Source organism: Solanum stenotomum, chromosome 11, assembly GCF_019186545.1.
Source record: "Solanum stenotomum isolate F172 chromosome 11, ASM1918654v1, whole genome shotgun sequence".
Classification (NCBI taxonomy): Eukaryota; Viridiplantae; Streptophyta; class Magnoliopsida; order Solanales; family Solanaceae; genus Solanum; species Solanum stenotomum.
In genome coordinates, this window is record NC_064292.1 from 47,865,386 (window position 1) to 47,890,400 (window position 25,015).

Genomic DNA, 25,015 nt, shown 5'->3' on the forward strand with positions numbered 1-25,015 from the left:
TCTTTCAAGTTTCAACAATTAGTTCAATATTAAGTTGGGCAAACATTCACAATTTAGTATCCTTATTCAAAGTTTATCAATATATACATAATAAGAAGGCAATCGATTATTATTACATTGATATTGAATGCATGACAGAAAATCTACTTGTAAAGCACAGTTTGTCATTATTCTTTAAAAATTAAATGAATAATTTTTTTTTAATAGAAACAACTTTCTATAATTAATTTTACACAGGCAGAATAGGTATGATAAAATAAAAAATGTAGAGTTTAGAAAGAAGAAAAAAAACAAGAAAACTAAAAAACTATTAGAACAGGTTCCAAATTTTCGAGGGGAGTCTAGAAATGAAAGCGAAAGAACAAGCTGCTTAAGTACAATTTTTTCACCGGACATTTACATGTTATAAATGGTAAAAAGGGACTTCTAAGAGAAGAATAAAGACATCAGCCTGGGAATTGAGGCATAAAATTGAAATAAATGGTTCATGTTGTTAAATGACATAATAAGAGTATATAGTGTAAAAGTTAACAGATCATTGCATTAGTTATGCTGCTTTACAGCCATATGTATCTTTTACAAATGTCAGATCTAATAGACTTAAAACACATGAACTTCAAAGTGCAATTATATAACTAATTTCTCCCATTACAGAAACAACTTTACTGCAGACATGTGTCTTCTAAATACTCTTCAATTGTTAATATTTGCCATGCTATGCTCATACGAATACATGTTAGGCAGAAAACATTGTGGCTACTTTCCCTGTACATTCCAGAAAAGTAGTGGCATGAGCAACAACACAGTCCCGATGTATAATTTATAATGGATCTAAAATATATTTCAATGAAAAAAATTACTAATTTAAACACATTATAGCTGCCAAATTTGTTCATTATATATTCATGTGAATGTCATACTACTGAATGTTGAAGTGAGATACTTACATAGTTTTAACATTTTCATAAGTGGGAGTGCTAATTACATACATTTACATACTATTTTAAATTAGACAAAAATAGATGCATCTTTCATGCTTGGATCTTCTGGACCATTTTTTTTTTTTTAATCAAAATCACCTGTTACATTAAAATTGAGGGATTAAATGTTAGCACAGAATCACATAGTTTATACAGCACATGATATATCTGTTAGCAAGTCTAGGATTTATAAATAATTTAATCTAACTCTGACAATATAGGCACTAAAAACAACAACAAACAATGTAATGGTAATAACAAAAGCATTATAAACCACATGGCCAAGACATTTAACTCTCAACAAACTCACATATTCTTTCCTTCCCAACAACAACATAAGAAATGTTGTTGTTATCCATTTTGTAGTAGATAAGCTGACAATAGAAACAATGATAATTTACGTAAAGATGATTTTTATTGAACGTATCTTGAAAGTAAATGGCACATTACTTACTTGTAAAAATAAAACAGTGAGGCCACCAAGAACTACGAATTCAACAAAACTATCGTTTTTACTTCTTAATGACTGATCAGCACCACTCCAATATGCCCTACCCTGCATGAAGTCCTTTCTAGTAGCATGAGAAATGTTTTGTTTTCTTTTGAAGAGGCCAAGGCATGGAACTATCACAGGGAAAAGAGATTCTAACTTTTACCAGCCAATACATTGTAAAAGTTTCATGGATTATAATATCAAGATTAATTGAAAATTTCTTTTTCAAAGCCTTTTGTTTTCTTCATTTCCTTGTTTAAGGTGGTTTTGAAAAGCAACACACATCTCTACATTTTCATAAAGCAGCACATATAACAGAAAGTGCACACACCTTTTTAGAACAATAAATGTTAAAAATAAGAGTTTCTTCTTTAGGCGTTCGTAGTAACAAAACTTACAAGGAAAAACATTATTTTGCACGTTCACTGTTTAGTTAGTGGCGTGATTGTGTCAATAGTAAGACTCTTTTTCATTTTGACAATATTACATACATGCACAATAATAAAATTGTAAGAAGAGTTGATATTGAAGGAAACTAACCAACTAAGCCACAACTAAATGTTTTCAATAAGAACCTGTCTAATTACACATAGTGCAATGCGATCACAATAAATGGAACTTGGAAACTTAAAATATCATAGAGAAAAATGTGAAAGTTATAGCTTTTACATATGGATGATGTAACATCCGGCAATTTGAAATAACTATGAAAAAGCTTGGAAATTCGAAAATAGTCATTTTTGGAAAAATTCAAAATCTGGAAAATTTGGCCAAGTGTGAAAATCAGTGAGTTTTTGGCCAACTTTGAGCAATCGTAACTCCCAGCTCAGGATGATTTAGGAGTATTTCCAGTTATGGTTGTAAAGCTTGTGGAATGACCTTTCCAACGCCACTGTGTTTGCTCAATTCCGAGTTTGTATGAGCGAGTTATGGCCAGTGAAAGTTGGGCAGTTGGCAGGGAATCCGTCCGGAAATTTTAAGGGCATTTTGGTCTTTTCCCTAGCCATTTCTTTTGGGATTATATTGTGTGTTAGGCTGATTTTGGATCATTTTTTTCCCATTTTAAAAGAGAAAGAGTTAGGGTTCTTGAGAGTGAAGAAGAAGAGAAGAAGGAGAGGAAGAAGAGAAGAAAGAGGAGATCAACAAGTTTCCGTCAAGGATCATCGTGGATTTTCGTCGGGGGTGATCCCTTTCAAGGTATGTGAGTTTTTAGTGTTGGATGATCCTTTCCCCCCACACACCAAGCTCATTTTTATGATTTGAGAAAAGATTGGAATTGTTGTTGAAGTTGTTAGTTGTTGTTGATGTTGTTAGTTGTGTTGTTGAAGTTATTGTTGGTTGTGGGACATGATTGGGTTGTGTATTTGAGTTGTAATCTATTGTATGTTGAGAGGTTGATGATCCTTAGTGTTTGGGGTTAAACCCATTGAAGTAGGGATGGTTTAGAGTTGGAGAAACAAGGGAGAAAAGTCGAGTTTTCTGGGCAAGGGGTCGGCGCGTCGCGCCTGCCAGCGCGCCCCAAAAGGGGTTCTGAAGTTTCCCCCTTGGGGCGGCGCGCCTCTCAGTATGCCAGCAGGCCCTCTCTGAACTTTTTGGTCTGGCGCTCCGCGCCGCTCAGAGCGCCAAGTTTTCCCATTCTTTCCATGCTTTCTCATGCATGTTCCTAGGTGTTATACCTATGTTCCCTAGTTGTTTCCAACACCCCAAAGTGTTTCTAAACCTCCCAAACTCATCTATAAACATGTAATTATATGTCTTGAATCCATAATCCAATTCAAGGCGAGTTAGGATCAAAGTTAAGGGAAGTTAGAGTCAAGTCTAGCGAGGTTTAAAAGCAAGTTCAAGTGAGTTTTTAAAGTTATTCGAGAGTCTTTATTGAATGCTTTAACTTCATTTAAGGCTCAAGTTTCCAGTCAAGTTAAGTCAAAAGTTTCAAGTTCAGTTAAGAGTTTCAAGTTGAGTAAAGATGTAACATCCGACAATTTAAAAATGAATATGAAAAAGCTTGAAATTTGGAAATAGTCATTTTTTGGAAAAATTTAAAATCTGGAAATTTGGCAGTCCAGAATCTGGAAAATTTGGCTAAGTTCAAAAATCTGAAAATTTGGCTAAGTGTGGAAATCAGTGAGTTTTTGGCCAACTTTGAGCAGTCATAACTCCTAGCTCAGGATGAGTTAGGAGTAGTTCCAGTTATGGTTTCGAAGCTTGTGGAACGATCTTTCCAACGCCACTGAGTTTGCTCAATTCCGAGTTCGTATGAGCGAGTTATGATCTTTGAAAGTTGGGCAGTTGGCAGGGATTCCGTTCCGGAAATTTAAGGGCATTTTGGTCTTTTCACAAATCATTTCTTNCAGAGTTTATAGCATGTTTAAAGCAGTCTTTCTTTATATCGCACTTGCTTTAAAATTTGCCTTATATTGAAAAAGTCAGTTAGGTTGAGTTGAGTTGAGCCAGGTAAGCAATTTCAGTTTCTTCCAGATTTTCTTCTAGCCTTTGTTGCTTAGTTTCCAGCTCGCATACTCGTACATTCCATGTACTGATGCCAGTTGGCCTGCATCTTATGACGATGCAGATACAGGTACCTCGGATCAGCATCCTGCACGTCGTTGATCCAGCTGAGCACTCTAGAGTCAGTGGTGAGCCTCCTTGCATTCCGGAGGACTTAATTATTTTGTGTACTTAGTTTTGTTCTATTAGGATGTTACGGGGTATGTCCCAACGTCCATCTCAGTATATTAGAGGCTTCATAGACAGTCAGTCAGTTAGTTTTGAGTCTCTCTTCTGTGTATATATGTAAATATCTATTTTGAGATTCGAGATGCCGTTGTGGCCAGATTTGTATAAGTTAAGTTGTGGTGTAAACTTGCATTGCATTAAGTTATTCTGTTGAGTCAGGTTTCCGCTGAGTTAAGAAAGCCAGGCCAAGGGTTCGCCTGGGGCCAGCAATGGTCTCCGGGTGCCGGTCCCGCCCAGGGTGTAGGCTCGGGGCATGACAGATGAATAATGAGTATAAAATACGAGAGTTTAATATACTAAACAATTGTAAGGGAAGCTTCATTGATGGAAAAAGATTTATTTAAGTGGTTGCTTTAATTACCATTACTCGAAAGAGCTGTCATATTGCATTGATATATACAAGCCGCAACAGTAACTAACATGAAGAGCAAATTTAAGCATTGATAAATTTGACTTCCTTAATTTTAAGTTGTCAGCCACATATATGCCTATTATTTGACTTGTGTAGGATCAGTTGGCAAAAGCATATGGGTCACAAAATTTATAAAATGGTGGAGATACAACAGACACTGATTGGCTGAAGTTGAGAAAGGCACAGTTGTGAGCTAGCGCTTGATTTTGACTCTTTAAAGGAAGAATCGAAAGTTTTCTCCTATGATCAATGTAAGCCATAAGGAAAAATTCAAACAAATCAACAAGGAGAAATCACTGAAGAGATTGGTCTAATAGTCATATAAATCAAAATAGGCAAACAATTCTACCAAATAGGTTTGATTTCACAAGTTTTTAATTACTAATTGTTATTTTGTATTGTAGTTTTTGATTCTATCAGTTTAAGGTGGTTATTCCAATAAGATCAATAGAGGAAAGTTACATCATCTTTTAGGAACTAAAAATGAACATAATAGTTCTCAGCAATAATAATAATCATAACACCAAAAAGAATATATTTTCATTTAAGTTGATAAATGGAGTACTTGTAAAAAGATAACTTTTAACTAACCTGTTATCAGAGGAGAAAATATTTTCAATTTCTACAAAAGAACAGGGCATAAGGCATCCACATAGCAATATCAAAAGCTTGCAAAACACAACATCCAGTGGCAGCAACAACAGAGTTCCAAAAAAACCACTTCAAGAACCACAGCAAAAAGTGTTCCAACTGCAATTCAAAACAATAAAAGAAAATGTGTCTAGAGACTGAATCGAAGTCAAATAAAATAAATATAATCCCATTTATATTAGTCAATTGCAAAGATGAAGTTTTAAAATATGTACAAAATAATTCAAATACCTTTTAATTCTTTTTCATGGGATGATTTTTCATTTCCATGCTATGTTTGTGGGTGGAAGGATTATATTTGTTTGCCATGCTTGGATATTCTTTTTCCCCTGAACTAAGATGTTCAATTGTGCGCTTTTTTGCATCTGTAACATTGACTGTCGTAGATGTCATTGGATTATGAATCACATCTTGTTTCTCCAGGTAAGACAAAATGGATAATTTTTGCGTTGCATCCAATTTTTTTGTGAATTGCCTTTTCATTTGAATGTTGAATATCTTGCCGTTCAATTGATCTTCCACATTTTGGAGCGATAATGTTTCTTTCTGAAAAAATGAAAAAAAATTGATTAATAATAACAAAATCATTAATATTTTATAATTTATATATATAATAATTAGAAAATAAAGCGAACAGACAAATAGAAAGAGATTGGATATTTTTACCATTACAGAAGATGTTCAACAACAATAGCATATGCAAGGATCATGAATTTTGAAATTAACCTGTAACATCCAGCAACGTGAAATAATTGAAGAGGCTTAGAGTTGGAAATTTTCATTTTTGGAAATAATTTTAAAGATCTGGAAAATTGACTATGGGAAAAAAGTGAGTTTTTGGCCAATTTTGAACAGCCATAACTCCTATATCAGGATGAGTTAGATGTAGTTCCAGTTATGGTTGCGAAGCTCGTAGAATGATATTTCCAACGCCACCAAGTTTGTGCAATTCCGAGTTCGTATGAGTGAGTTATGCCCTTTGAAAGTTGGGCAGTTGGCAGGGAAGTGAAGTCCGTCCGGAAATTTTAAGGGCATTTTGGTCTTTTCACTAACCAATTCTTTTGGGTTATATGGTTGTGCTAGGCTGATTTATGGATCATTTGGTCTCATTTTAAAAGAGTGAGAGTGAGAGTTAGGGTTCTTGAGGGAAGAGGAGAAGAAGAGGAGAAAAGAGAAGAAGAAGCTAAGATTCGTCAAGATCGTAGTGGATTTCGTCAGGGGTGATCCCTATTAAGGTATGTGAGTTCTTAGTGTTGATTTGATCCTTTCCCCCACACACCAAACTCATTTTTATTATTGAGAAAAGATTGGATATGTTGTTGAAGTTGTTTGGTTGTGTTGTTGATGTTGTTGATTGTGTTGTTGAAGTCCCTTGTTGATTTGGGCATGTTTCCGTTTGTGTTGTGGGTTGAAATCTATTGTATGTTGAGGGATTTATGATTCTAAATGTTTGGGGTTGGAAACCTTGAAGTTAAGGAGGTTTAGAGTTGGAAAAATGAAGGAGAAGAGTCGGATTTTTGGGGGAAAAGGCTGGGGCGTCGCGCCAGCCAGCGCGCCCCAACAGGGGTTATGATGTTTTACCCCTGGCGTGGCACATCTCACAGAGCGCCAGCAGGCCCTTTCTGAGCTTCAAGGGCTGGCGCTCCGCGCCTTGCAGAGCGCCAAGGACGCCAAGTTCCGCCATTTTTTTCACACTTTCTCATGCATGTTCCTAGGTATTATACCTATGTTTCATAGTTGTTTCCGACACTCCAAAGTACATCTAAACATCAAGAATCCCTCCATAACATGTGATCAAACACCTTGAATTCATAATTCTAATTCAAGGAAAGTTAGTTTCCAAGTCAAGTGAAGTTAGAAGTCAGGCTTAGAAATTAAGTCAAAGCAAGTCTTTAAGGTTCTCTAAGAGTCTTCATTGAACGTTATAACTTCTTTTTAAGGCTAGAGTTCCAAGTTAAGTATAGAGTTTCAAGTTGAGTAAAGAGCATAGAGTTCCAAGATAAGTATAGAGTTTCAAGTCGAGTAAAGGGTATTGAGTTTCCAGTTAAGTCAAGAGTTTTCAGTTAAGACAAGAGTTTCGAGTTAAGTCAAGAGTCAAGAGTTGAGTTCATTTCTCAAAAGTTATTAGGGAACTAAGTATTTCCCCAAAGAAGTTTATAAATGTTTTCACATTTAAGATGAGAGGAAACTGAGGTTTCCAAAAGAGTTTTGAGAAGTTTGAGTACTATCTCTTTTTAAGAAAAGATGAGTTTTGCGAAAGAGTTTCTAAAACATGATTAGTATGACAAATTGATTATGTCATCAATGTTTAAACAGTATGGTCTCTAGATATACCATCAATGTTTAAGCAGTATGAATATCCCGACTTTTATGGTTTTATCTTTGTTGTCCCTTGGTCGACTTTTATCAACAACTTGGACCTTACAGGTCCAATTTTTAGTAGTTGGAGTGATCATATTGATGGTATATCTTTCCGCCATGTTGAAATATCTTCAATTAAAATACATTATAAGAGGATAAACTAAAGGCAAATGTATAATGAAAGCAATATTATAATATAGATAAATAATATATATATGTAAGTTGTACATGAGATTTACCATTGCAAATTATAACACAAAGTTCAAGAAAAAGCCTTTTCATTAATTTCATCATAGACAACATTATATGTCGAATGATCATCATTTTCGTCAATTATAGGTGGTCTAATTAATACTTTTACACTGTTAGAACTTGTGGCTCTTGATAAAGCAACATACAATTGTCCATGAGAGAAGACAGGTTCGCGTAAATATATACCAACAAAATCTAATGTCTGTCCTTGAGCTTTATTTATAGTCATGGCAAAACATAATCGTACAGGAAACTGTGTTCTCTTAAAAGGAAGAGGCAATTTTCATCTTCTGAAGTCATGAGTGGTATTCGTGGAATAAATACATGTGTATTTTTAAAATCACCGCTAGATATTGTTGCACTGATAACATGAGGTTTAAAATCATTACATATTAAGTATGTCCCATTGCATAAACCTTCACAAGGAGTTAAATTTCTTAATAACATAATCGGACAATTTTTCTTCAAAGTTAATTTGTATGGACGTAAACCAGTAGGATTTAAAGTATGTAAGAAATCTTCATATTCACTTTGATCGTTTGGATCAATAGTTTCATCTATAGCAATATACACTTTTTCAGTGTTTGGAAATTGAGAGATCAACATGTCATTTATTTCATCAACAAAATCATTTTTAGTTGTTACAATAGCACGAGAAGTAATAAATGAAGTTTTTGTACAGCATGTGTATAAATCAGGATAAGTATTTCTAAAGAGAAGATTTAGAGATTCTTTTTCAGAAGTAAAAGGAATAATGAGAGAATGAGGAATTTCAATTTTTCCATGGTCATTTGTTTTTTTCTTTTCCATCACCAATTCTCATTAAATATTCACAAAATTCAGGATCTTTAGTTGCACGCATATTCTTCAATAACTGTAATTTTTCCAATTGATTCCAAATTTCAGAACACAATAAACTTTCACGAATAAAATCTTCTTTTTTTTCACTACGAACAACAGGAAGAGTTTATCTGAAATCACCACTAAAAACAACTATTTTACCACCAAATAATGTATTAGTTTCCATATGCTTCAACCATTTTCTTTTTTTCCATTGAAATTTCGTCCCACACAATTAATCATGCATCTCGTATTAAAGATGCTAGTGAACTTTGTTTACTAATATTGCAAGTAAAATTTTCATTGACATCAATAGGAATTTTAAATCGAGAATGAGCAGTTCGACCTTCGGGAAGAAGTGAAGCTGCAACGCCAAAACTTGGAGTTGCTAAAGCTATAAACCCCTTGTGTCTTACTGTAGCTAATAAAGCACGATATAAAAAACTTTTACCATTCCACCAAGACCATCAATAAAGAATGCCCCAAATTTATTTGACAATACTCTATCAAGAATAATATCGTAAGCCTTTCTCTATTCAATGTTTAATTTATTTTTTGGGAAAATGCATAAGTACCCCCCCAACCTATGCCCGAAATCTCAGAGACACACCTAACCTTTACTAAGGTCCTATTACCCCCTGTTTTATTTGGAAAATATATTTTTTGACTGGTTTAGAGTCGCCACTTAATTTTTTAAGAAAAATCAAGAAAACTGTTGTTTTCAAAAGACTAAAACAGAAATCTAATGAAAACTTAAAAAGGGGTTCGAGGTTCTTATTAACATTCTAGGAAGGTTTTAAAAGCACCTAGTATGTCCACTAATGTGGTTATCCGGCAATTAATTATTTGGCTAAAATAATTTAACTTAATTTAAATTGCAAAATTGAGTTGTTTTATAGTTAGAACTATTTTTTAAAAGGGAAAAAGGGGAAATATTGAAATATTATCTAAGTGAAATATTTTGTGAATTTATTTATTTATTTTCTTTTACGTTAAGTAGANTTGGCCCTCTTACGTTCATTAAAAGAAGTCTAAGATAGTATCTTTCTCCCTCGATTGGATGACATGTCACTACACGTCCAATAACATGACCTCGTTTACGACATGTCCACATTTTATCTGATGTTGACCATACAAAATGTTCTGGAAATTCACGATATAATAAATTTAGATCCATAGCTTCTTTGTTTGATTTATTCATTAAAAAAAATTCAGCATAATACATAAATTGGACCCTAAACTTGGCTTCAAATTTGAACTTTGACCTCCAACTTTCATAGTGCACAAACAGGAACTTTAACTATCCAACCTTTTAATAAATAAACACGTGTGTCCTACCTGGCAAAACGCGTGATGTGCACGTATTTTACGCGAGTTAGGAGTATTTTTTGAGGCCCACAACAGTAAAAAAAAGCTGAAATGACAAATCTACCCTTAATCAATCCCTTTTATATAATATCTTTATATTTCCAAATCAAAATCTCATTTCTCTTTCCTCCTCTTTCAAATCAAAAAAAATTTCCTCTCTTTTAAAACGATTTGTGCTCATATTTAGTGCAAATGGCTTCTAATTTTTTTTGTCATTGTTGAAAAAGAGCTATAACCCTTGTATATTAATTAAAAGTAATTTTAATTTTTTTTTTGTTCTAAAATGGACGTGTAAAGTATTTAATTAGTTGGCAGCCACTGAGTGACTCACTAATACACATGGGAGCGTTTGCATTTCACGCTCTTTGCCTCCAAAAATCACGTGTTTATTTATTAAAAGGTTGGATAGTTAAAGTGCCTGTTTGTGCACTATGAAAGTTGGAGGTCAAAGTTAGAATTTGAAGCCAAGTTTAGGGTCCAATATATGTATTATGCCAAAAAAATTCAGTTAACATTGTTTTTCTTATCATGGGATTACTTGCAATTTTCCTAATGTTGTCGGTACTTTTGAAGGAAACAAGTTGTTGTCCATCAAGATGTAGTTGTAGATGATATACACTTGGACTCATTTTGCTAATAGGAAAAGCGAATATTCTCCATGCAGCTTCAGGTGGTGATACCCACCTAGCAGATTTATATTCTTTTATTTCATCTATCTCTAGGTTTACATCATTAGTCTGTATATGAAATGCTATTTTATCATGTCCTTTGCAAATGTATTTATAAATGTACTTAACAACTTTTATATCTGAACAAATCTCTACATTTATATGACAGTTGAATTTACAAAGTAAATATGGATTGTAAGGAACAACCCACAAATTATCAAGAAAGTGTCCTCTAATTTTCAGACTTTTTCTTGTATTTCGTCTTCTATAAATTGGGTATGAATTTTTTCCTTTAGTTGTTTGTTCTACAAACTCTTTAGGATACTTATTTTTACAATATCCTTTTTTTCATACGAGAATTTGTTGGTTTCAACTTACCACAAGGACCATGCATCATGTGTTGTGTAGCAAGTGAGTATAAATAGGGATATATATTTTCATCTGGTATTTCAACACGTACAAATCGATCATATGCTTCTGGAGTTAGTAATTTGTAATTCTCAGTTAGTATAATAAGAAAATGAGCATGGGGAAGTCCTCGTTTTTGAAATTCTATTGTATACATAAATGCTGCAACTTTACCAAATATATGCCTTTTCATTATATCATTTTTCAATTCTTCTATTTTTGCTCCAAACACTCTACTAACCAGATCAGGCCTATTTTGTACCTCATCAGTCGATATAAGTTTTTCTTCTATTTCGGACCAAGAAGGATCACATGTTATAGTAAAAAATATATCAGGTTTTCCAAAACGTTGCACTAATGCAATAGCATCCATATACCGTCTACGCATATCTCTTGGACCTCCAGTAAAGCTAAGTAGAAGTATGCGTTGTTTTCCTATATGTGAAGCTTCTCTTTCCCCCTTACGTAAAACATCCAAAATTCCATCTAACACATCAGTTCTAATTAAATCTTGATTAAAAGAAGCAAAGTCTAATCGTTGGCTTTCAATTTTTATCCATTCATCTACTACATATTGTTGGAATAATCTTCCAGCATGTAAGACTATATTTTCATCATCTCTTATTTGAAGTTTGTAACAATAATATTCACGACAAGAAATAGCGTCTCGTTTGTGCTTTTCTTTTAGCATAACTTCGACTTCCATGTTAAGCAGTCCATCTATTGAACACATATTTTTATACTTGGTAGTTGTTCTTGTTCGCAATATATTTGTGTTGATGTTCTTGAAGAACATTTGATTTTCTTAATACCACAGTGCTATCCATCTTGACCATATGGAAATAGCAATGGATATTGCAATGGATCATAACAACCGTAATAATAATTTACCAATTGACTTTTATCACTTTTTGTATATATTCGAATATGTGGTGTAGGAGTAGAATTAGTAATATCTTGTTCTACCCATATTCTTGCAACTTTTGATATTGTTGGTAAGTTATATATACGTTGATCTAAGCCAGAATCACACTTAAGTGCAATATAAAAATCAGATAGTTGTGGAACATCTACTAAAGATTTTAAAAACATAGAGTATGGATTAATTTTTAATATTTCCATCAAAGTTCTCACAACATACTCATTTAATTTATTGGAACATGCCATTCGATTTCGTAATTCATTTTCACTATCAAAGAAATATAACTAAAGATTTTTTTCCTTTTTTCTCGGTAGGAATCAAGTCATTAATGAAATGATACATCTGACCTTGAACCCGAAAAGTATAAATACCATTATTTCTTTTTGCTAATTCTTTGTCATAAGTTACTCCAAGAGATGTGAAAGCAAATATATTATTGTACGTCCTAATGTAAATTCTAAAATGTTTTGATAGTTCTGTATTTTTCAGATAAAGGTTCTTTAATTCTATTGGAATCTCATGTGAAGTTAATTGAACAGAACCATTGCTACAACAAAATGCAGGCGGTTCATATTCAAATTTTTTGGCTTTACAAAATTAACAATTTGATACTTCTTTTAATTTGATATAATTAATTTCTGATGGCATAGTACTACCTATTTCTGATAGGAGCAACATGGGTTCTCTCATAATAAGATTAGAACTTTGTACAACAGAAACAATGGTGGAATTAGAAGATGATGCAGTAGCCAAATCATTATTCATTGAACTTTCAGATAAGTTATGTTTTCTCATTCAGCTCTCTTTGCTCTCCGACGTGCCAGAAGAATAGCTTTTTCTTTAGATGGCATCAATCTGTATAATTCACGTCTCCTAGCATTTCTATCCGCATTTGATTTTTGAAAAGTATGCACATTTTTATGTTTTATATTAGAAGCAATGGTGGAATTAGAAGATGATGTAGTATCCAAATCATTATTCATTGAATTTTCAGACAAGTTATGTTTTCTCCTTTCAGCTCTCTTTGCGTGACGACGTGCCAGAAGAATTTCTTTTTCCTCAGGTGGCATCAATCTGTATACTTTGTGTCTCCTAGCATTTCCATCCGCATTTGATTTTTCAAAAGCATGCATATTTTTATGATTTATATTACCTGACATCTTTGGGATCAAAATAATTTTACACAAAATAATTATCTAGCAAATAATAGTAATAATTTTAAATAAGAGATTAGTTGAGTAATACTTACCACACACTGAGAGAAAAGTGAAACACAGGAGCGAGCAAATACCGCAACGAAGTGATAATTCTGTAAAGTTAACAGTTCAAACCATATATTAAATCTAATATAATAGGCATGTATAACAGAGAAAAAAGTAAAAAATGCTAAAAATATGAGGTTGATTTAAAAAGTATTGCAGAAGAGAGTATAGAATGAAAATAGTAACAAACAACATATAATTTTTTTCTATTTAAGTCTCAATAATTGATAAGTAGAGAATAACAAACAAAAATTAATGTGCAATTTATGTACTGGAACAAAAGAACCAAGTTGTAAGCTTCCTATGACAACATTGTATCAACTGGAAGTTTTATTGCCCGAAAAATCACTTTATGAATCATGTAACATACAATGTATCTTTCAACCTATGTTGTGCGAACTCTTCAAAAAATCAGTGGGTGTGTGTCAGATTCTCCAAATGTAGTGTATTTTTTGAAGAATCTGATTCGGGCGAGTGAGCATAGAGTTAAGAAGAATGAATGAGAAGAGAAGGATAGAAATGAAGATAAAAAGACTACTGATGTATTGATTGAAGGTTTATTCTTAAAAGATCAAAGAGATTGTTCCTAGTGATTCTATTTCAAATTTAAATTTTGTGAGGTATTATAACTATAATGTGATTGTTCGTTGCTTATTACTCTCAGTTGCAACATTGGTGCATTTATTTTGAGACTGATAAGAGTTAATGATGAACATGTGAAATGGTGCAATTTTTTTAATTTTGTTTGACTTCCTACTGATTTTCATGTGAAAGTCACATAAGGTTTATTTAAGAGGCATTTATGGGCTGAATCTTCTGTTAATAAGTTGCAAATGCTAATGAGGCATCGAATCTAATGAGAAATGATGAGGAAGCTAAGGCTAGGCAGAAGCAGGCAATAGATTGTATGATGAGTATCCCTAAAGTTATATTATAACAATAATAGTAATGCCTCATGAACTTCCATATAGAATTGGAATAATGTGAAGGAGAGACTGATAACTTACCTGAAACTGAAAGAACCAAAAGACTAAACAAACTTGAAATAACGGCAAGATGAACTGTCTGGAAAAGAGAAGATGAAATAAAGTAGTAAAAAAACAAAAAAGTATCAGAAAAAGAACAAGGAAATAAACACCCATTTAACTTTTCAATATCAACATTGATACAACATAGCCAAACTAACATTGAAATTCGAAATAAAAATAAAGATCATACAAAAGTAATAAATAACGCAACACAGAAACTAAAGGGAAGGGATGAATGTTGAAGAATATTAGAGAGAAAGGATTAGACGAAATAATAATTAACAATATAATCTAGGAATTTCATATCATAAACTTTGAAAGCATGAAGAGAATTGACAGAAAATTGAGATAAAAACATGCATGAGTTGGATCACCCGATTGAGAAGATGAAAGAAAGGAAAATATAGTTTTCAAAAGTTTGGAAAAAAACAAAGATCATGGCAAGGAAATAAGTTAAATATAAAAAAGCACCTATGAATTCAGCTATCAAATTGAAATTTGAAGAGAATCAAGAGATAGCTTAGGTAAAAATTGGGTGATATACTAACCGCAAATTGGTACAATCATCAGTGCAAAGAAAATTGTACTTCATTCGAGAGAAAAATAGAGCAGTGTGGATGCTTCTGGAATAAAGTTGAGTGTTCTTTTTTTGCGTAAAATGATTTGGGGATGTTGAGTGACAAGTGCAATAAAAGAATAGATATAAAACTAATTTAATGACGAATTTGCCCTTGGTTTGGAGTAAGATATTGTATCATAGATATTTATCATTTACCCTTTATGTTGAGTATAATTACAAATCTGCCATTGGTCGTCCTTGGTCAGTAAGATGACTAATGAAAAACTCGAGAATGCTTAGAACCCAAATACGGTTAATATATGGCAAGATTAGGTTTCAACATAGTATGATCCCTTCACTAATTAATTAATTAATATATAATAATAATTAGAGAAGTATGAATCTAAGCCTCCCAGCTCTTGAAGAGCAAAAATTACATGTACAACTTCTTGATGAACATTGATATTTTAGTGTCTAATAAACATTTGATTTGACCATATAGAAAAAGCTTAACGATAAAAGCACCAGAAGACACAAATTTCTAGACAGAAAGACAGAAAACACATAATAAAGAAGAGGTCGAAAAGCTTTATTTCTATTAACAAATAGTGCTCCACCAGCCATCCAGTACAAACACTACCAATTAAGCATACAAATAATCTAAGTGTAAGAGAAATCAACCATGAAACACCTGCACTCTCGGGATATTCACGTTATATTCCTATTTACTCAAAGTTTAAGAATTACTATTAGTATATTGGTAAGCAAATAGGATTTATTGGAACTCACATCTGTTTTCTTGAAAATTTAATTTCTACTATAACTTAAAGCCATATTTTTACTCTATCATTTATGTCGATTGTTAGGTATTCTTCTTTGGCAAGAATATTTCAGAAGAAAGCGACTGCCTTTGCTGTGATGCTTTAGCTATATGAGTGTCTCAATACTAAAGATGAAGGCTCTGTTATACCATTAAACACGAGCACAAGAGAACATAGAAATCTGAATTATCCATAATCTAAGAGAGAGATAATTTTAAGAAGATAGAAGAAAACACACAGTTCTTAATTTTTTTTTATCAATTCATATTTTTGGAACAACCTAGGGTTGTAATATCCAATTAAGAAAGTGAACAGAAGCCATCTTTGAATATTTGAAAAGGACTAATTAAGAGCAAGAAAAAAGAAATGGTCACTCAAAATTGAAAATTGAAAAAGTTAATTGAAGAGATTTAAGCAAAAATGCGAATAAAACATACCTAGAAACACTCAATGTCGTAACCCTTTAGTCTTGAAAATCTAAGAAAACTTATGCAAATGAGATATTTATTTATTTTCATTGGAAGAGTGGAGAAAGATGTAGATGCTTCTAGAGTATAAAAAAAATACAACCTTGGTTTGAGCATGAGTGCACGGATATAACAAATTTTAGTATAGTAGTTATAATTTGCCCTCGTATATTTGATTTAATATCCCATTTGCCACCGGTCGTTGGTCGTCTTCACCTTTTTATAGAATAGAAATAAAAGAGAAAACTAAATAAATTGTCCACACGGTATGTATCCAAATTTGTTCCTATGGAACAATTTAACAAAATATATCCATAAAGTACAAAATTTTACCCCGTCTGTCCATCTCTTTAATTAATTATTTATCTTCTGTTTTTTTCCCACATAATTTATGTTTCTTTTTCTTTGTAAAAATAAAAATATTGATTAACAATGTCTATACTAATAAAAATATATTAAACAAATAAATAATTAGATTACAACAAAAAATAATAAAGAGATGGTTGAAGATGGAGTCCGGAGCCTGAAGGGCAAAAAAAATTGACAAAAATTCCAAAAGGGTACATCAATTATTATTTTTAACCAAAGGGGTAAAATTGCTAATGGGGTAGCGATTATGTTTTAACGCCGTTACTATGTTAAACAATCAAAATCGCTGACCTACTAGCGATTTAAAAAAAAAAATCCCCAAAAATGTTGCACGGGCAGCGATGTTCTTTTAAAAATTGGAAAAAAAATTTGGACAAAATCGTTGGTAGGTCAGCGATTTTGATTGTTTAACGGAGTAACAGCGTTAAAACAAAATCGCTACTCCACCAGCTATTTTGCCCCTTTGGTTAAAACAAAATTTGATGTGCCCTTTTGGAATTGTTGTCAATTTTCTTTACCCTTTAGGCTCTGGACTCATTGAAGATGTATGTTATATCATATTTCATATTTCATATATCTATATTACCTTAAAAGCATGAACTCCAAACTTGATGTTATATTACCATAATATCCCTAACTTAGGTTGTGACTTTTTCGATGAGTTGTGACCTTTCCGATAAGTTGTGACTTTTTTCAAAGGGTTGTGATTTTTCGATGAGTTGTGACTTTTCCCAAGAGTTGTCACTATTCGAAAGGATTGTGACTTCTCAGAAAGGTCATGACTTTTTCAGGTAAGACACAAAAAACACTTGTTCATACTACCCTTTGTTTACTATAAATAGAAGGGTTTCCTCTCATTTTTCAACCACAATTTTTTTTAATCTTCTACTCTTCTTCTTCTTGCATTTTAAAATTTTTAGTGTGTTTTATTGTCGTTGAGTGAGTTCAAAGTTTAGTGAAACATGAGGTACCACTATTTTGATGAAGTAATTCCTAAGAGGATATATTCCTTAACCTTGAGTACTCGAGGAAAATAATTCTGATGATATAATAATTATCTTTTGGCTTAGTATATACATTAGGATGTAATGTTCCAATATATGAAGCTAACATGATGTAGTATAAATTCATTTGTTTTGTTATCAATTTCTCTTGTGATGTAGATATATATACTTCTAAATGTCTTTTTCAAAAATTATTAAAATTCTCAAGACTTAGAAAATTGTCACGTTTTTTTTTTTTTTTTTGATGTTCAAGACAAAAGAATGACTTTATTTATTAATGCTACTTATGTGATTTACATTGTCAGAAAGTTTACTTCAAAATAGTTATTACTATATATACATTGTCCTTTTGTTTTACTAATTTACTATTTCTTAATATTTAAGTATTTTTGACAAAGGAAAGTCTATATGACTTGTAATAACCCAATTGAAGTTTGTATTAGTTTAATTTTTATTGTAGTCTAAATTCATTTATTTTTCTCAACAATTTCTCTTGCGATGTAGATATATGCTTTTGAATATCTTTTTCTTAAATTATTAAACTTTTCAAGAGCTAGAGAATTGTCACAATTTGTTTTTTTGATGCCCAAGACAAAGTAATGACTTTATTTATCAATTACACTTATATGATTTAGATTGTCAGGAAGTTTGTTTCAAAAGAGTTATTACTATATAAACATTGCCCTTCTTTTACTAATTTACTATTTTTTAATATTTCAGTATTTTCGACGAAGAAAATTCCATATGACTTGTAATAACCCAGTTGAAGTTTGTAGTAGTTTAATTTTTATTGTAGTCTAAATTCATTTGTTTTTGTTAACAATTTCTCTTGTGATGTAGATATATGTTTCTCAATATCTTTTTCCAAAATTATTAAACCTCTCAAGAGTTAGAGAATTGTCACAATTTATTTTTTTGATGCTCAATACAAAAGATTACTTTATTTATCAATACTACTTATGCAATTTAGATTGTCAAGAACTTTGCTTCAAATTAGTTATTATTGTGTAAACATTGCCCTTTTGTTTTACTAATTTACTATTTCTTAATATTTCAGTATTTTCGACAAAGAAAATTTCATATGACTTCTAATAACGCTAGTTAAAGTTTGTATTACTTTAATTTTATAATTTATTTAGTAGATAATTTTTATGAGATAAATATTTTTATTAATACAAAACATACTTGGTTGAATAAATTGAAATTTGTTTACAAGTATATGAGTTATATCTTTGTTGGGTGTAAGATAAACAAGTGATTATATATATGATTTCACAGATAGAATATATTCTTTAATTTTAATTTTTAGTTTTTCGGTAAGAAAAAGGAAACTTTTCTCAGTTAACTATGGACAGTTAGATAACTACCTTTTATTTATGTACACTGTCAATCGAGAAGTCAAATATAAGAGTCAACAAAAAGAATGTCATATATTATATTATAAGTTATAAAATAAAAATTAATATACAAAAATAGTTCTAAAAAATAAAATGTAGTTGTTCTCCACATGTTCATATGACATCTAAAAAGATTATTTGGAATACATGTGCAAAGCACATCTGGTTAGACGACAAGAAAAGTACACAACAAATATCGTCTATAAGGTAATATTACTGAGATATGACTAATTACATGATTGAAACTCATCAAATTGAAATAAATATATACATTATTGCATTTACTAATAAAATTTCTCATTGACCATCTGCATAGGTTTGTGTGAATAAGAGATATATATGACGATCCACATTGAACATTCACAAAAGAATCTGCAATAATATTTTGTGCAAAGCTTACTATTCAACTCTTCACTTAAATTTTCTGAATTGATAATCACGTGCAACACATGTGTCGAAAAACTAGTCATATTATAAGTGGGAAGCCTCCAAGTCAAAAGTTGAATTACCAAAATGTCCTTATAATGTCATAATATTGATGAACAAAAATGTACACATTAATTATAAATAAATACTATTCTATTCTATTCTATTAAACATTATTCTTATATATTTATGGACAAAAATATAAATACACACTATTAAAATCTAGGATTGTTATTTATTTAGTTTCTCCTTTTTTTTTCATTCTTATTCCTATTATTTTGCTTTATCTTATTTGTATAAATGCCCAAAAAGACTTACAACTTAAGAACTGTATCGGTTAAAAATATATTTTAATAGCACCTTAGTGAAGAATACTAAAAGTTTCTAACAAAACAAAACTGAACCCACAATCAATTGTTACAAACTTTATGGAAGAAGTGTGAAAGATTTCAATAACTGTTACTATTTCTCTATTAGTTTATAAATGAATTCTTTTCCTCTACAGCTCATATTTTATGTATGTTGGGTTTATAATTTTCGTTAGTTTTTCCATATTTCATCATTATTCATGTTTTCTTCTTATTACAATTGTAAAACCTATTTGATTGCAGAAGAAGATTCACAGGAGCTTTAGCAATAATTTGGTACGAAGAATAGAATGGTGTTACAACATCAAATACAAAATTATTCTCATAATTCATAGAAACTCGAAAAGGTATACTTTCTCCGTCTCAATTCGTGTGATATTTTTCATTTCTTGAAATTTAAATTATATAAACTTTAATTAATATTTTAAAAATTACAACAAATAATACTTTTTGTAGAATTTTTCGAATATTTGTATTTTAATTTTATAATATTGAGTTAATTTGATCCAACATAGCTTCGTAAAATTAATCTAATTGACTCTCGATTAGCCAAGACTGTCACACAATTTGGGATGTAAGACAGTACATTTCTCCCTTAAAATTCAAGGTGTTAAATACATCATGTATAAAAAAAAATCACATAAGGGATATAAATGTTTGATATATATGTAGCTAAATCATATTATGTAAGTGTTATAGTTATTTCCCCGACTACATAATTGGATTTTCGTGTGTATATATATCCCTTATATGAATCATTGCCTATATATATTTTTAAAAGTAAAGTCATGGATGATATAATAGAGTATAACTATCGAGTATAAGGTATGTAGAAATTTCCTTCCGCAATCAAACCAAAAATCAGAATTATTCAATCATTTTTGTATATTAATTTTTGTTCATATTAATATATCTCATGTTTGGACCTAATATCATAAAAAATTAACTCGGTATTAATTTTAGTTACCCAACCAAGTCGTGTTGTCCAAATCTTGTAGATTCATCGATTGTCTAATCATTTGACATACAATAAAGATGTTTTTGAATAGGTTGATAGTTCATCTATTTTAGATTTTTTTTTTTTTTTGAATAGTTTGTGATACTCATTACGATGAGATTTTGACATATATAACTCATATCGTAATAATGTGTTCATAGGACTCACGTGCGAAGCACGTGTCCAGAATCATATTATATTATAAGTGAGAAGCCTCCAAGTCAAAAGTTGAATTACCAAAATTACTTAAATATTAATTTATTAAAAAAATTTGCTGATCATCTCAGCCCTAATTTAATTTTCCAGAAACATATAGTTTCTGCTCAACGTCCCTTGATCGGTGTAACAGCCTTTTTCCGACGCTCAAGTTCCATTGCTTTAATTATCAGCTGATGCAAAACCTTTTCAGATTCTTTAGTCATCTCTATAAATGGCCCCACCAACATGTTTGTCCATTAATCTGTTTCTCTAACTTTATTTATCAAGAACTGCTCTGTTTTCCTATTTACTGTGTATGTTTTTATCTAGATTATTTCATTTCATTCTCTATATCATGAGTCGCTCTGTTCTTGATATTGTTGTTTCTGTTGTGTCACGTAAATTTGTTTTCTTCTTTATCAATAGCCACTTTGTTTCCCCTGTTTTCTGTTTATTCGTTGGGAAGTTTAGAATTTGGAGTAGGCTCTTTGAACTTTTGTTCCTGTTGTTGGTTGTTCTCGCACAAACATCAATTTGGTATTGCAAAATTCCGTGACTGCTTCTTGTCTGGTGTCTCAGTTTTGTGATGTCAAAATACCTCCTCCCTATCTTGGCCTTAGCTTCCATGCTGTAAGATGAATCAACTTCCCTCATCCAGAGAAACTCTTTACCAATTGTTCACTTTTGCTGGAACTTCAAATATTAAGAGATCACTGTGATTTGGCTTGCTGGAACTTCCCACATCCAGTGATACCGTGGTTTCCATGTGGCTTACCCTTCTTTTAAAAAATAAATATCCACCACTTGATAGTCGTTGCAGTTGTTTTTTAATGTTTTGCTCCTAATAGTTGATTTAGGTATTATGCCTTAGGATTCCTGCTGCTGAATGTTTACTAAAGTTTGCAGAGACATAAAATTGCAGAAATTTAGCAGAGAGGAAGAAGTTTTTGTTGTCATAAAGCTCCATGCCCTCATTGACAAAACAGCCGACAAGTGTATACACCATACCTTAAATTTCTATTATTTAACAACGTATATTGATGATTTTCTATCTATTCATGAACAAATTTTTGAGCAATTAGCTTAGCTTTCCTATTTATTTTTAGATATGCATATTGCTTTCTGGGAATGTTGGATTGTCATTGAAAACAAATCTAGCATATACCTCCAGATGAGTTCTTTGTTTTGTTAGTATTATTTATGCTTCTATTTAGTTTTTTGGTCTATGAATTGGAGATTTGGGAAATTGAGTTCTACAGGCATTCTTTTGAAGTACCATATAATTTTTGGTTATATTGTTTTCTTTTTTCTACCATACTATTAATCTCTCACAAATGATTGTGTTGTATTTCATAATTCAATTATATGTATATAACCTGACAAAAGTTTTTTTGTCAAAATTTACAGATGGCAGAATTGATAATTTTGAATGAGCCAAAGAAGACGAAGGGTACATATATATGTAACTATTATTTATATATGTCAATTAAATATTTAAACAATGATTTTTTATAACAAATAAATATTTTAATTTTGTAGGTGTAGACTATGAAATTGATAATGATCTACTAGCCATCCTAAGGAAGACATATGTTGATCGAATTTCTCTACAACTATTACTAAACACCACTCTCCTTCGACGACAAGTTATCGATATGTATGCATTTGTAAAAAAGTGGAGGGCATTATTCCTTAAAAAGAAGGCGGAAGCTTTAAGGCATTAAATATTTTGTAACTATAATGTCGACATTTAAATTATGTGTTGTAACATATCAAAAAAAGAACTTTTAACAAGTTGAATACTTGATATATTATAAGAATTGTATAATTGAAGTCGTTATAGTATTAGTTTTCAAAACAATTCACTTGATAACAATATTTTTGTATGATGTGTCTTGCAATGATCATAATATCAGTTGAATATGCTGCACCGTTCATTTATTTGAGCTTGTATTTTACACATCGTACACTTATATTTTAGAAGTATTTATATTAATTAGCATGGTGTACACGTGCAACGCACGTGTTCAAAAACTAGTATATATATATATATATATATATGTATAGGGAGTCATTGGACTACCCACGACAAATATAAAAATAAAAAATACTATAAGTCGTTGCCTTTGAGCCACGACAAATATAAAAATAAAAAATACTATAAGTCGTTGCCTTTGAGCGACTTGTCTGTTTGGTTGTTTCCAAAAAGGAGTGTCCATTATGGATATTTGCTTGAGAAAGTGGCTCTTGTGGCTTCATACTTCAATTTTGATACAGAGTTCATACAAATATTATACATATTTTAACATCCTTTCTGTATTGAAATAATTAGGGGCGGGTTTTGGTTAAAGAAACGGGCTTGATTATCAAGGGCGGGTATGGATTTGAGAAATTGATGGGTTTAACTTTGAAATTAAGTAATTTATGTGGCGAATCATAATATGCCATGTGACTATTTTACATTGCAAATGACCATTAGCTAATTTGAGAGTATTTTTTAGCAAAAAAATAGATTGGAGAATTTTTAATTCTTTTCCAAAACAAATAGATTCATGAAAATTTTTGAGATATGAGAACATCCTTAAAACAAAATAATCACCACACGAGGCAACGTACGACATACAACCTGTTAGTTTGGAACTGATATTAAGTTTTAATGATTTAATAAACTTAGGGATCTAACAAGGAACCAGATCCTTGTTATTAAGACTACTGGCAGGGGAAATGAATGAATAAACTCAGTGTGAGGAATATTTGTGTGTAATCATCAAAAAGAGGGAAAATGTTATATTCTAGGTGTTTTGATGATCCTCACAAATGCAGGGATCTGGTCCCTGGCAGAGTGCTCTCGTCCAGATTCAAATGGGGTACAACTGTAAAGCTGTCATGTCAGGTGGTAGGTGAAAAGTGCAGTTTACTGCACCAATAGGAAGAGCGGATGAGATTGTCTGTTTCAGTGTCCCACAAATGCAGGGACCTAGTCCCTAGCAGAGTTCTCTTCATCAGATGCATCATGGGGAACAACTGTTAAGTTGTCCTGTCAGTCAGTGGTTGGTGAGGCGCCAGCATACGGAACCAATCAGAATAGACGAAAGTGTTTGTCCAATGGGAACTCCCAAAGAACATTGCAAGGGACCTGGTCCCTGCAAGATTGCAATATGAAAAGATGACAAGACAATCGTCAGAAAAGCTGCCACCTCTGATGTGGTAGGTGAACAACGTGTATGAACAACAAACTTTTAGCCAATAAGGACGTCCCAAGGATTTGTGTCCACTTTGATAATAGTCACTTCTCTAAAAACAAACCCAAGTTTTGGCAAACAAAGTTTGGGATTTCAGAAAATCCAAAAGCTAAAAAGAAGAAGCCATCTTCAAGGAAGTTTTATCCTCAAGAGCAACAGGGACCTGATAGAGTTTCAAGTTGTCTAGTTGTCTTAGGATTATATCTCATGTGCTTACATTGTAAATCTATTCCTAATCTATAAAGGAAATAGATCTTTGTTTGGTTCTGCAAAAATTCTAAATTAGTTAGGTCGATTGGTTTAGTGGGCAACATTGTTGTTGCTTAGTTGAATTCTAAATCATCTAAGAGTTAGGTGGTTTAGTGGGCAACATTGATGTTGCTTAGTCAAAGTCTAAATCGTCCAGAGGGTGGTGGTTTAGTGGGCAACATGTGTGTTGCTTAGTTGAATTCTAAGTTATTCTGTGTCGGGTAGCTTAGTAGGCAATAGTGATATTGCTTAGTTGCTCTATTTGTAGTGGAATGCTACATTTAGAGGGAAGGGATTTAGAGGTAAATTCCTAGGTTGCAAGTTGTTGTAATATGAATTGTTGCTCTATTTAGAAGAAATGGAGTTTGGTTTGAAAAGCCTGTAAGGACATGTCATGGTTTTCACCGCCCTTGAGCAAGGGGTTTTCCACGTAAAATCATTGTGCAGATTTTACTTTCGACATTTATTTCAGCTACTGTTCTTGCTGAGTCAAGGGACCTGGTCCGTTGACGTATATTGGATGCTGACTACTGCATG

At 31.9% G+C, this 25,015-nt stretch overlaps 1 protein-coding gene across 8 annotated transcripts in view; it reads right to left on the reverse strand.

Moving 5' to 3' along the window:
- LOC125845020 (protein SRG1-like) overlaps window positions 1–25,015 on the reverse strand; it is a 110,603-nt gene that overhangs the window by 44,165 nt on the left and 41,423 nt on the right. The window lies entirely within an intron of this gene.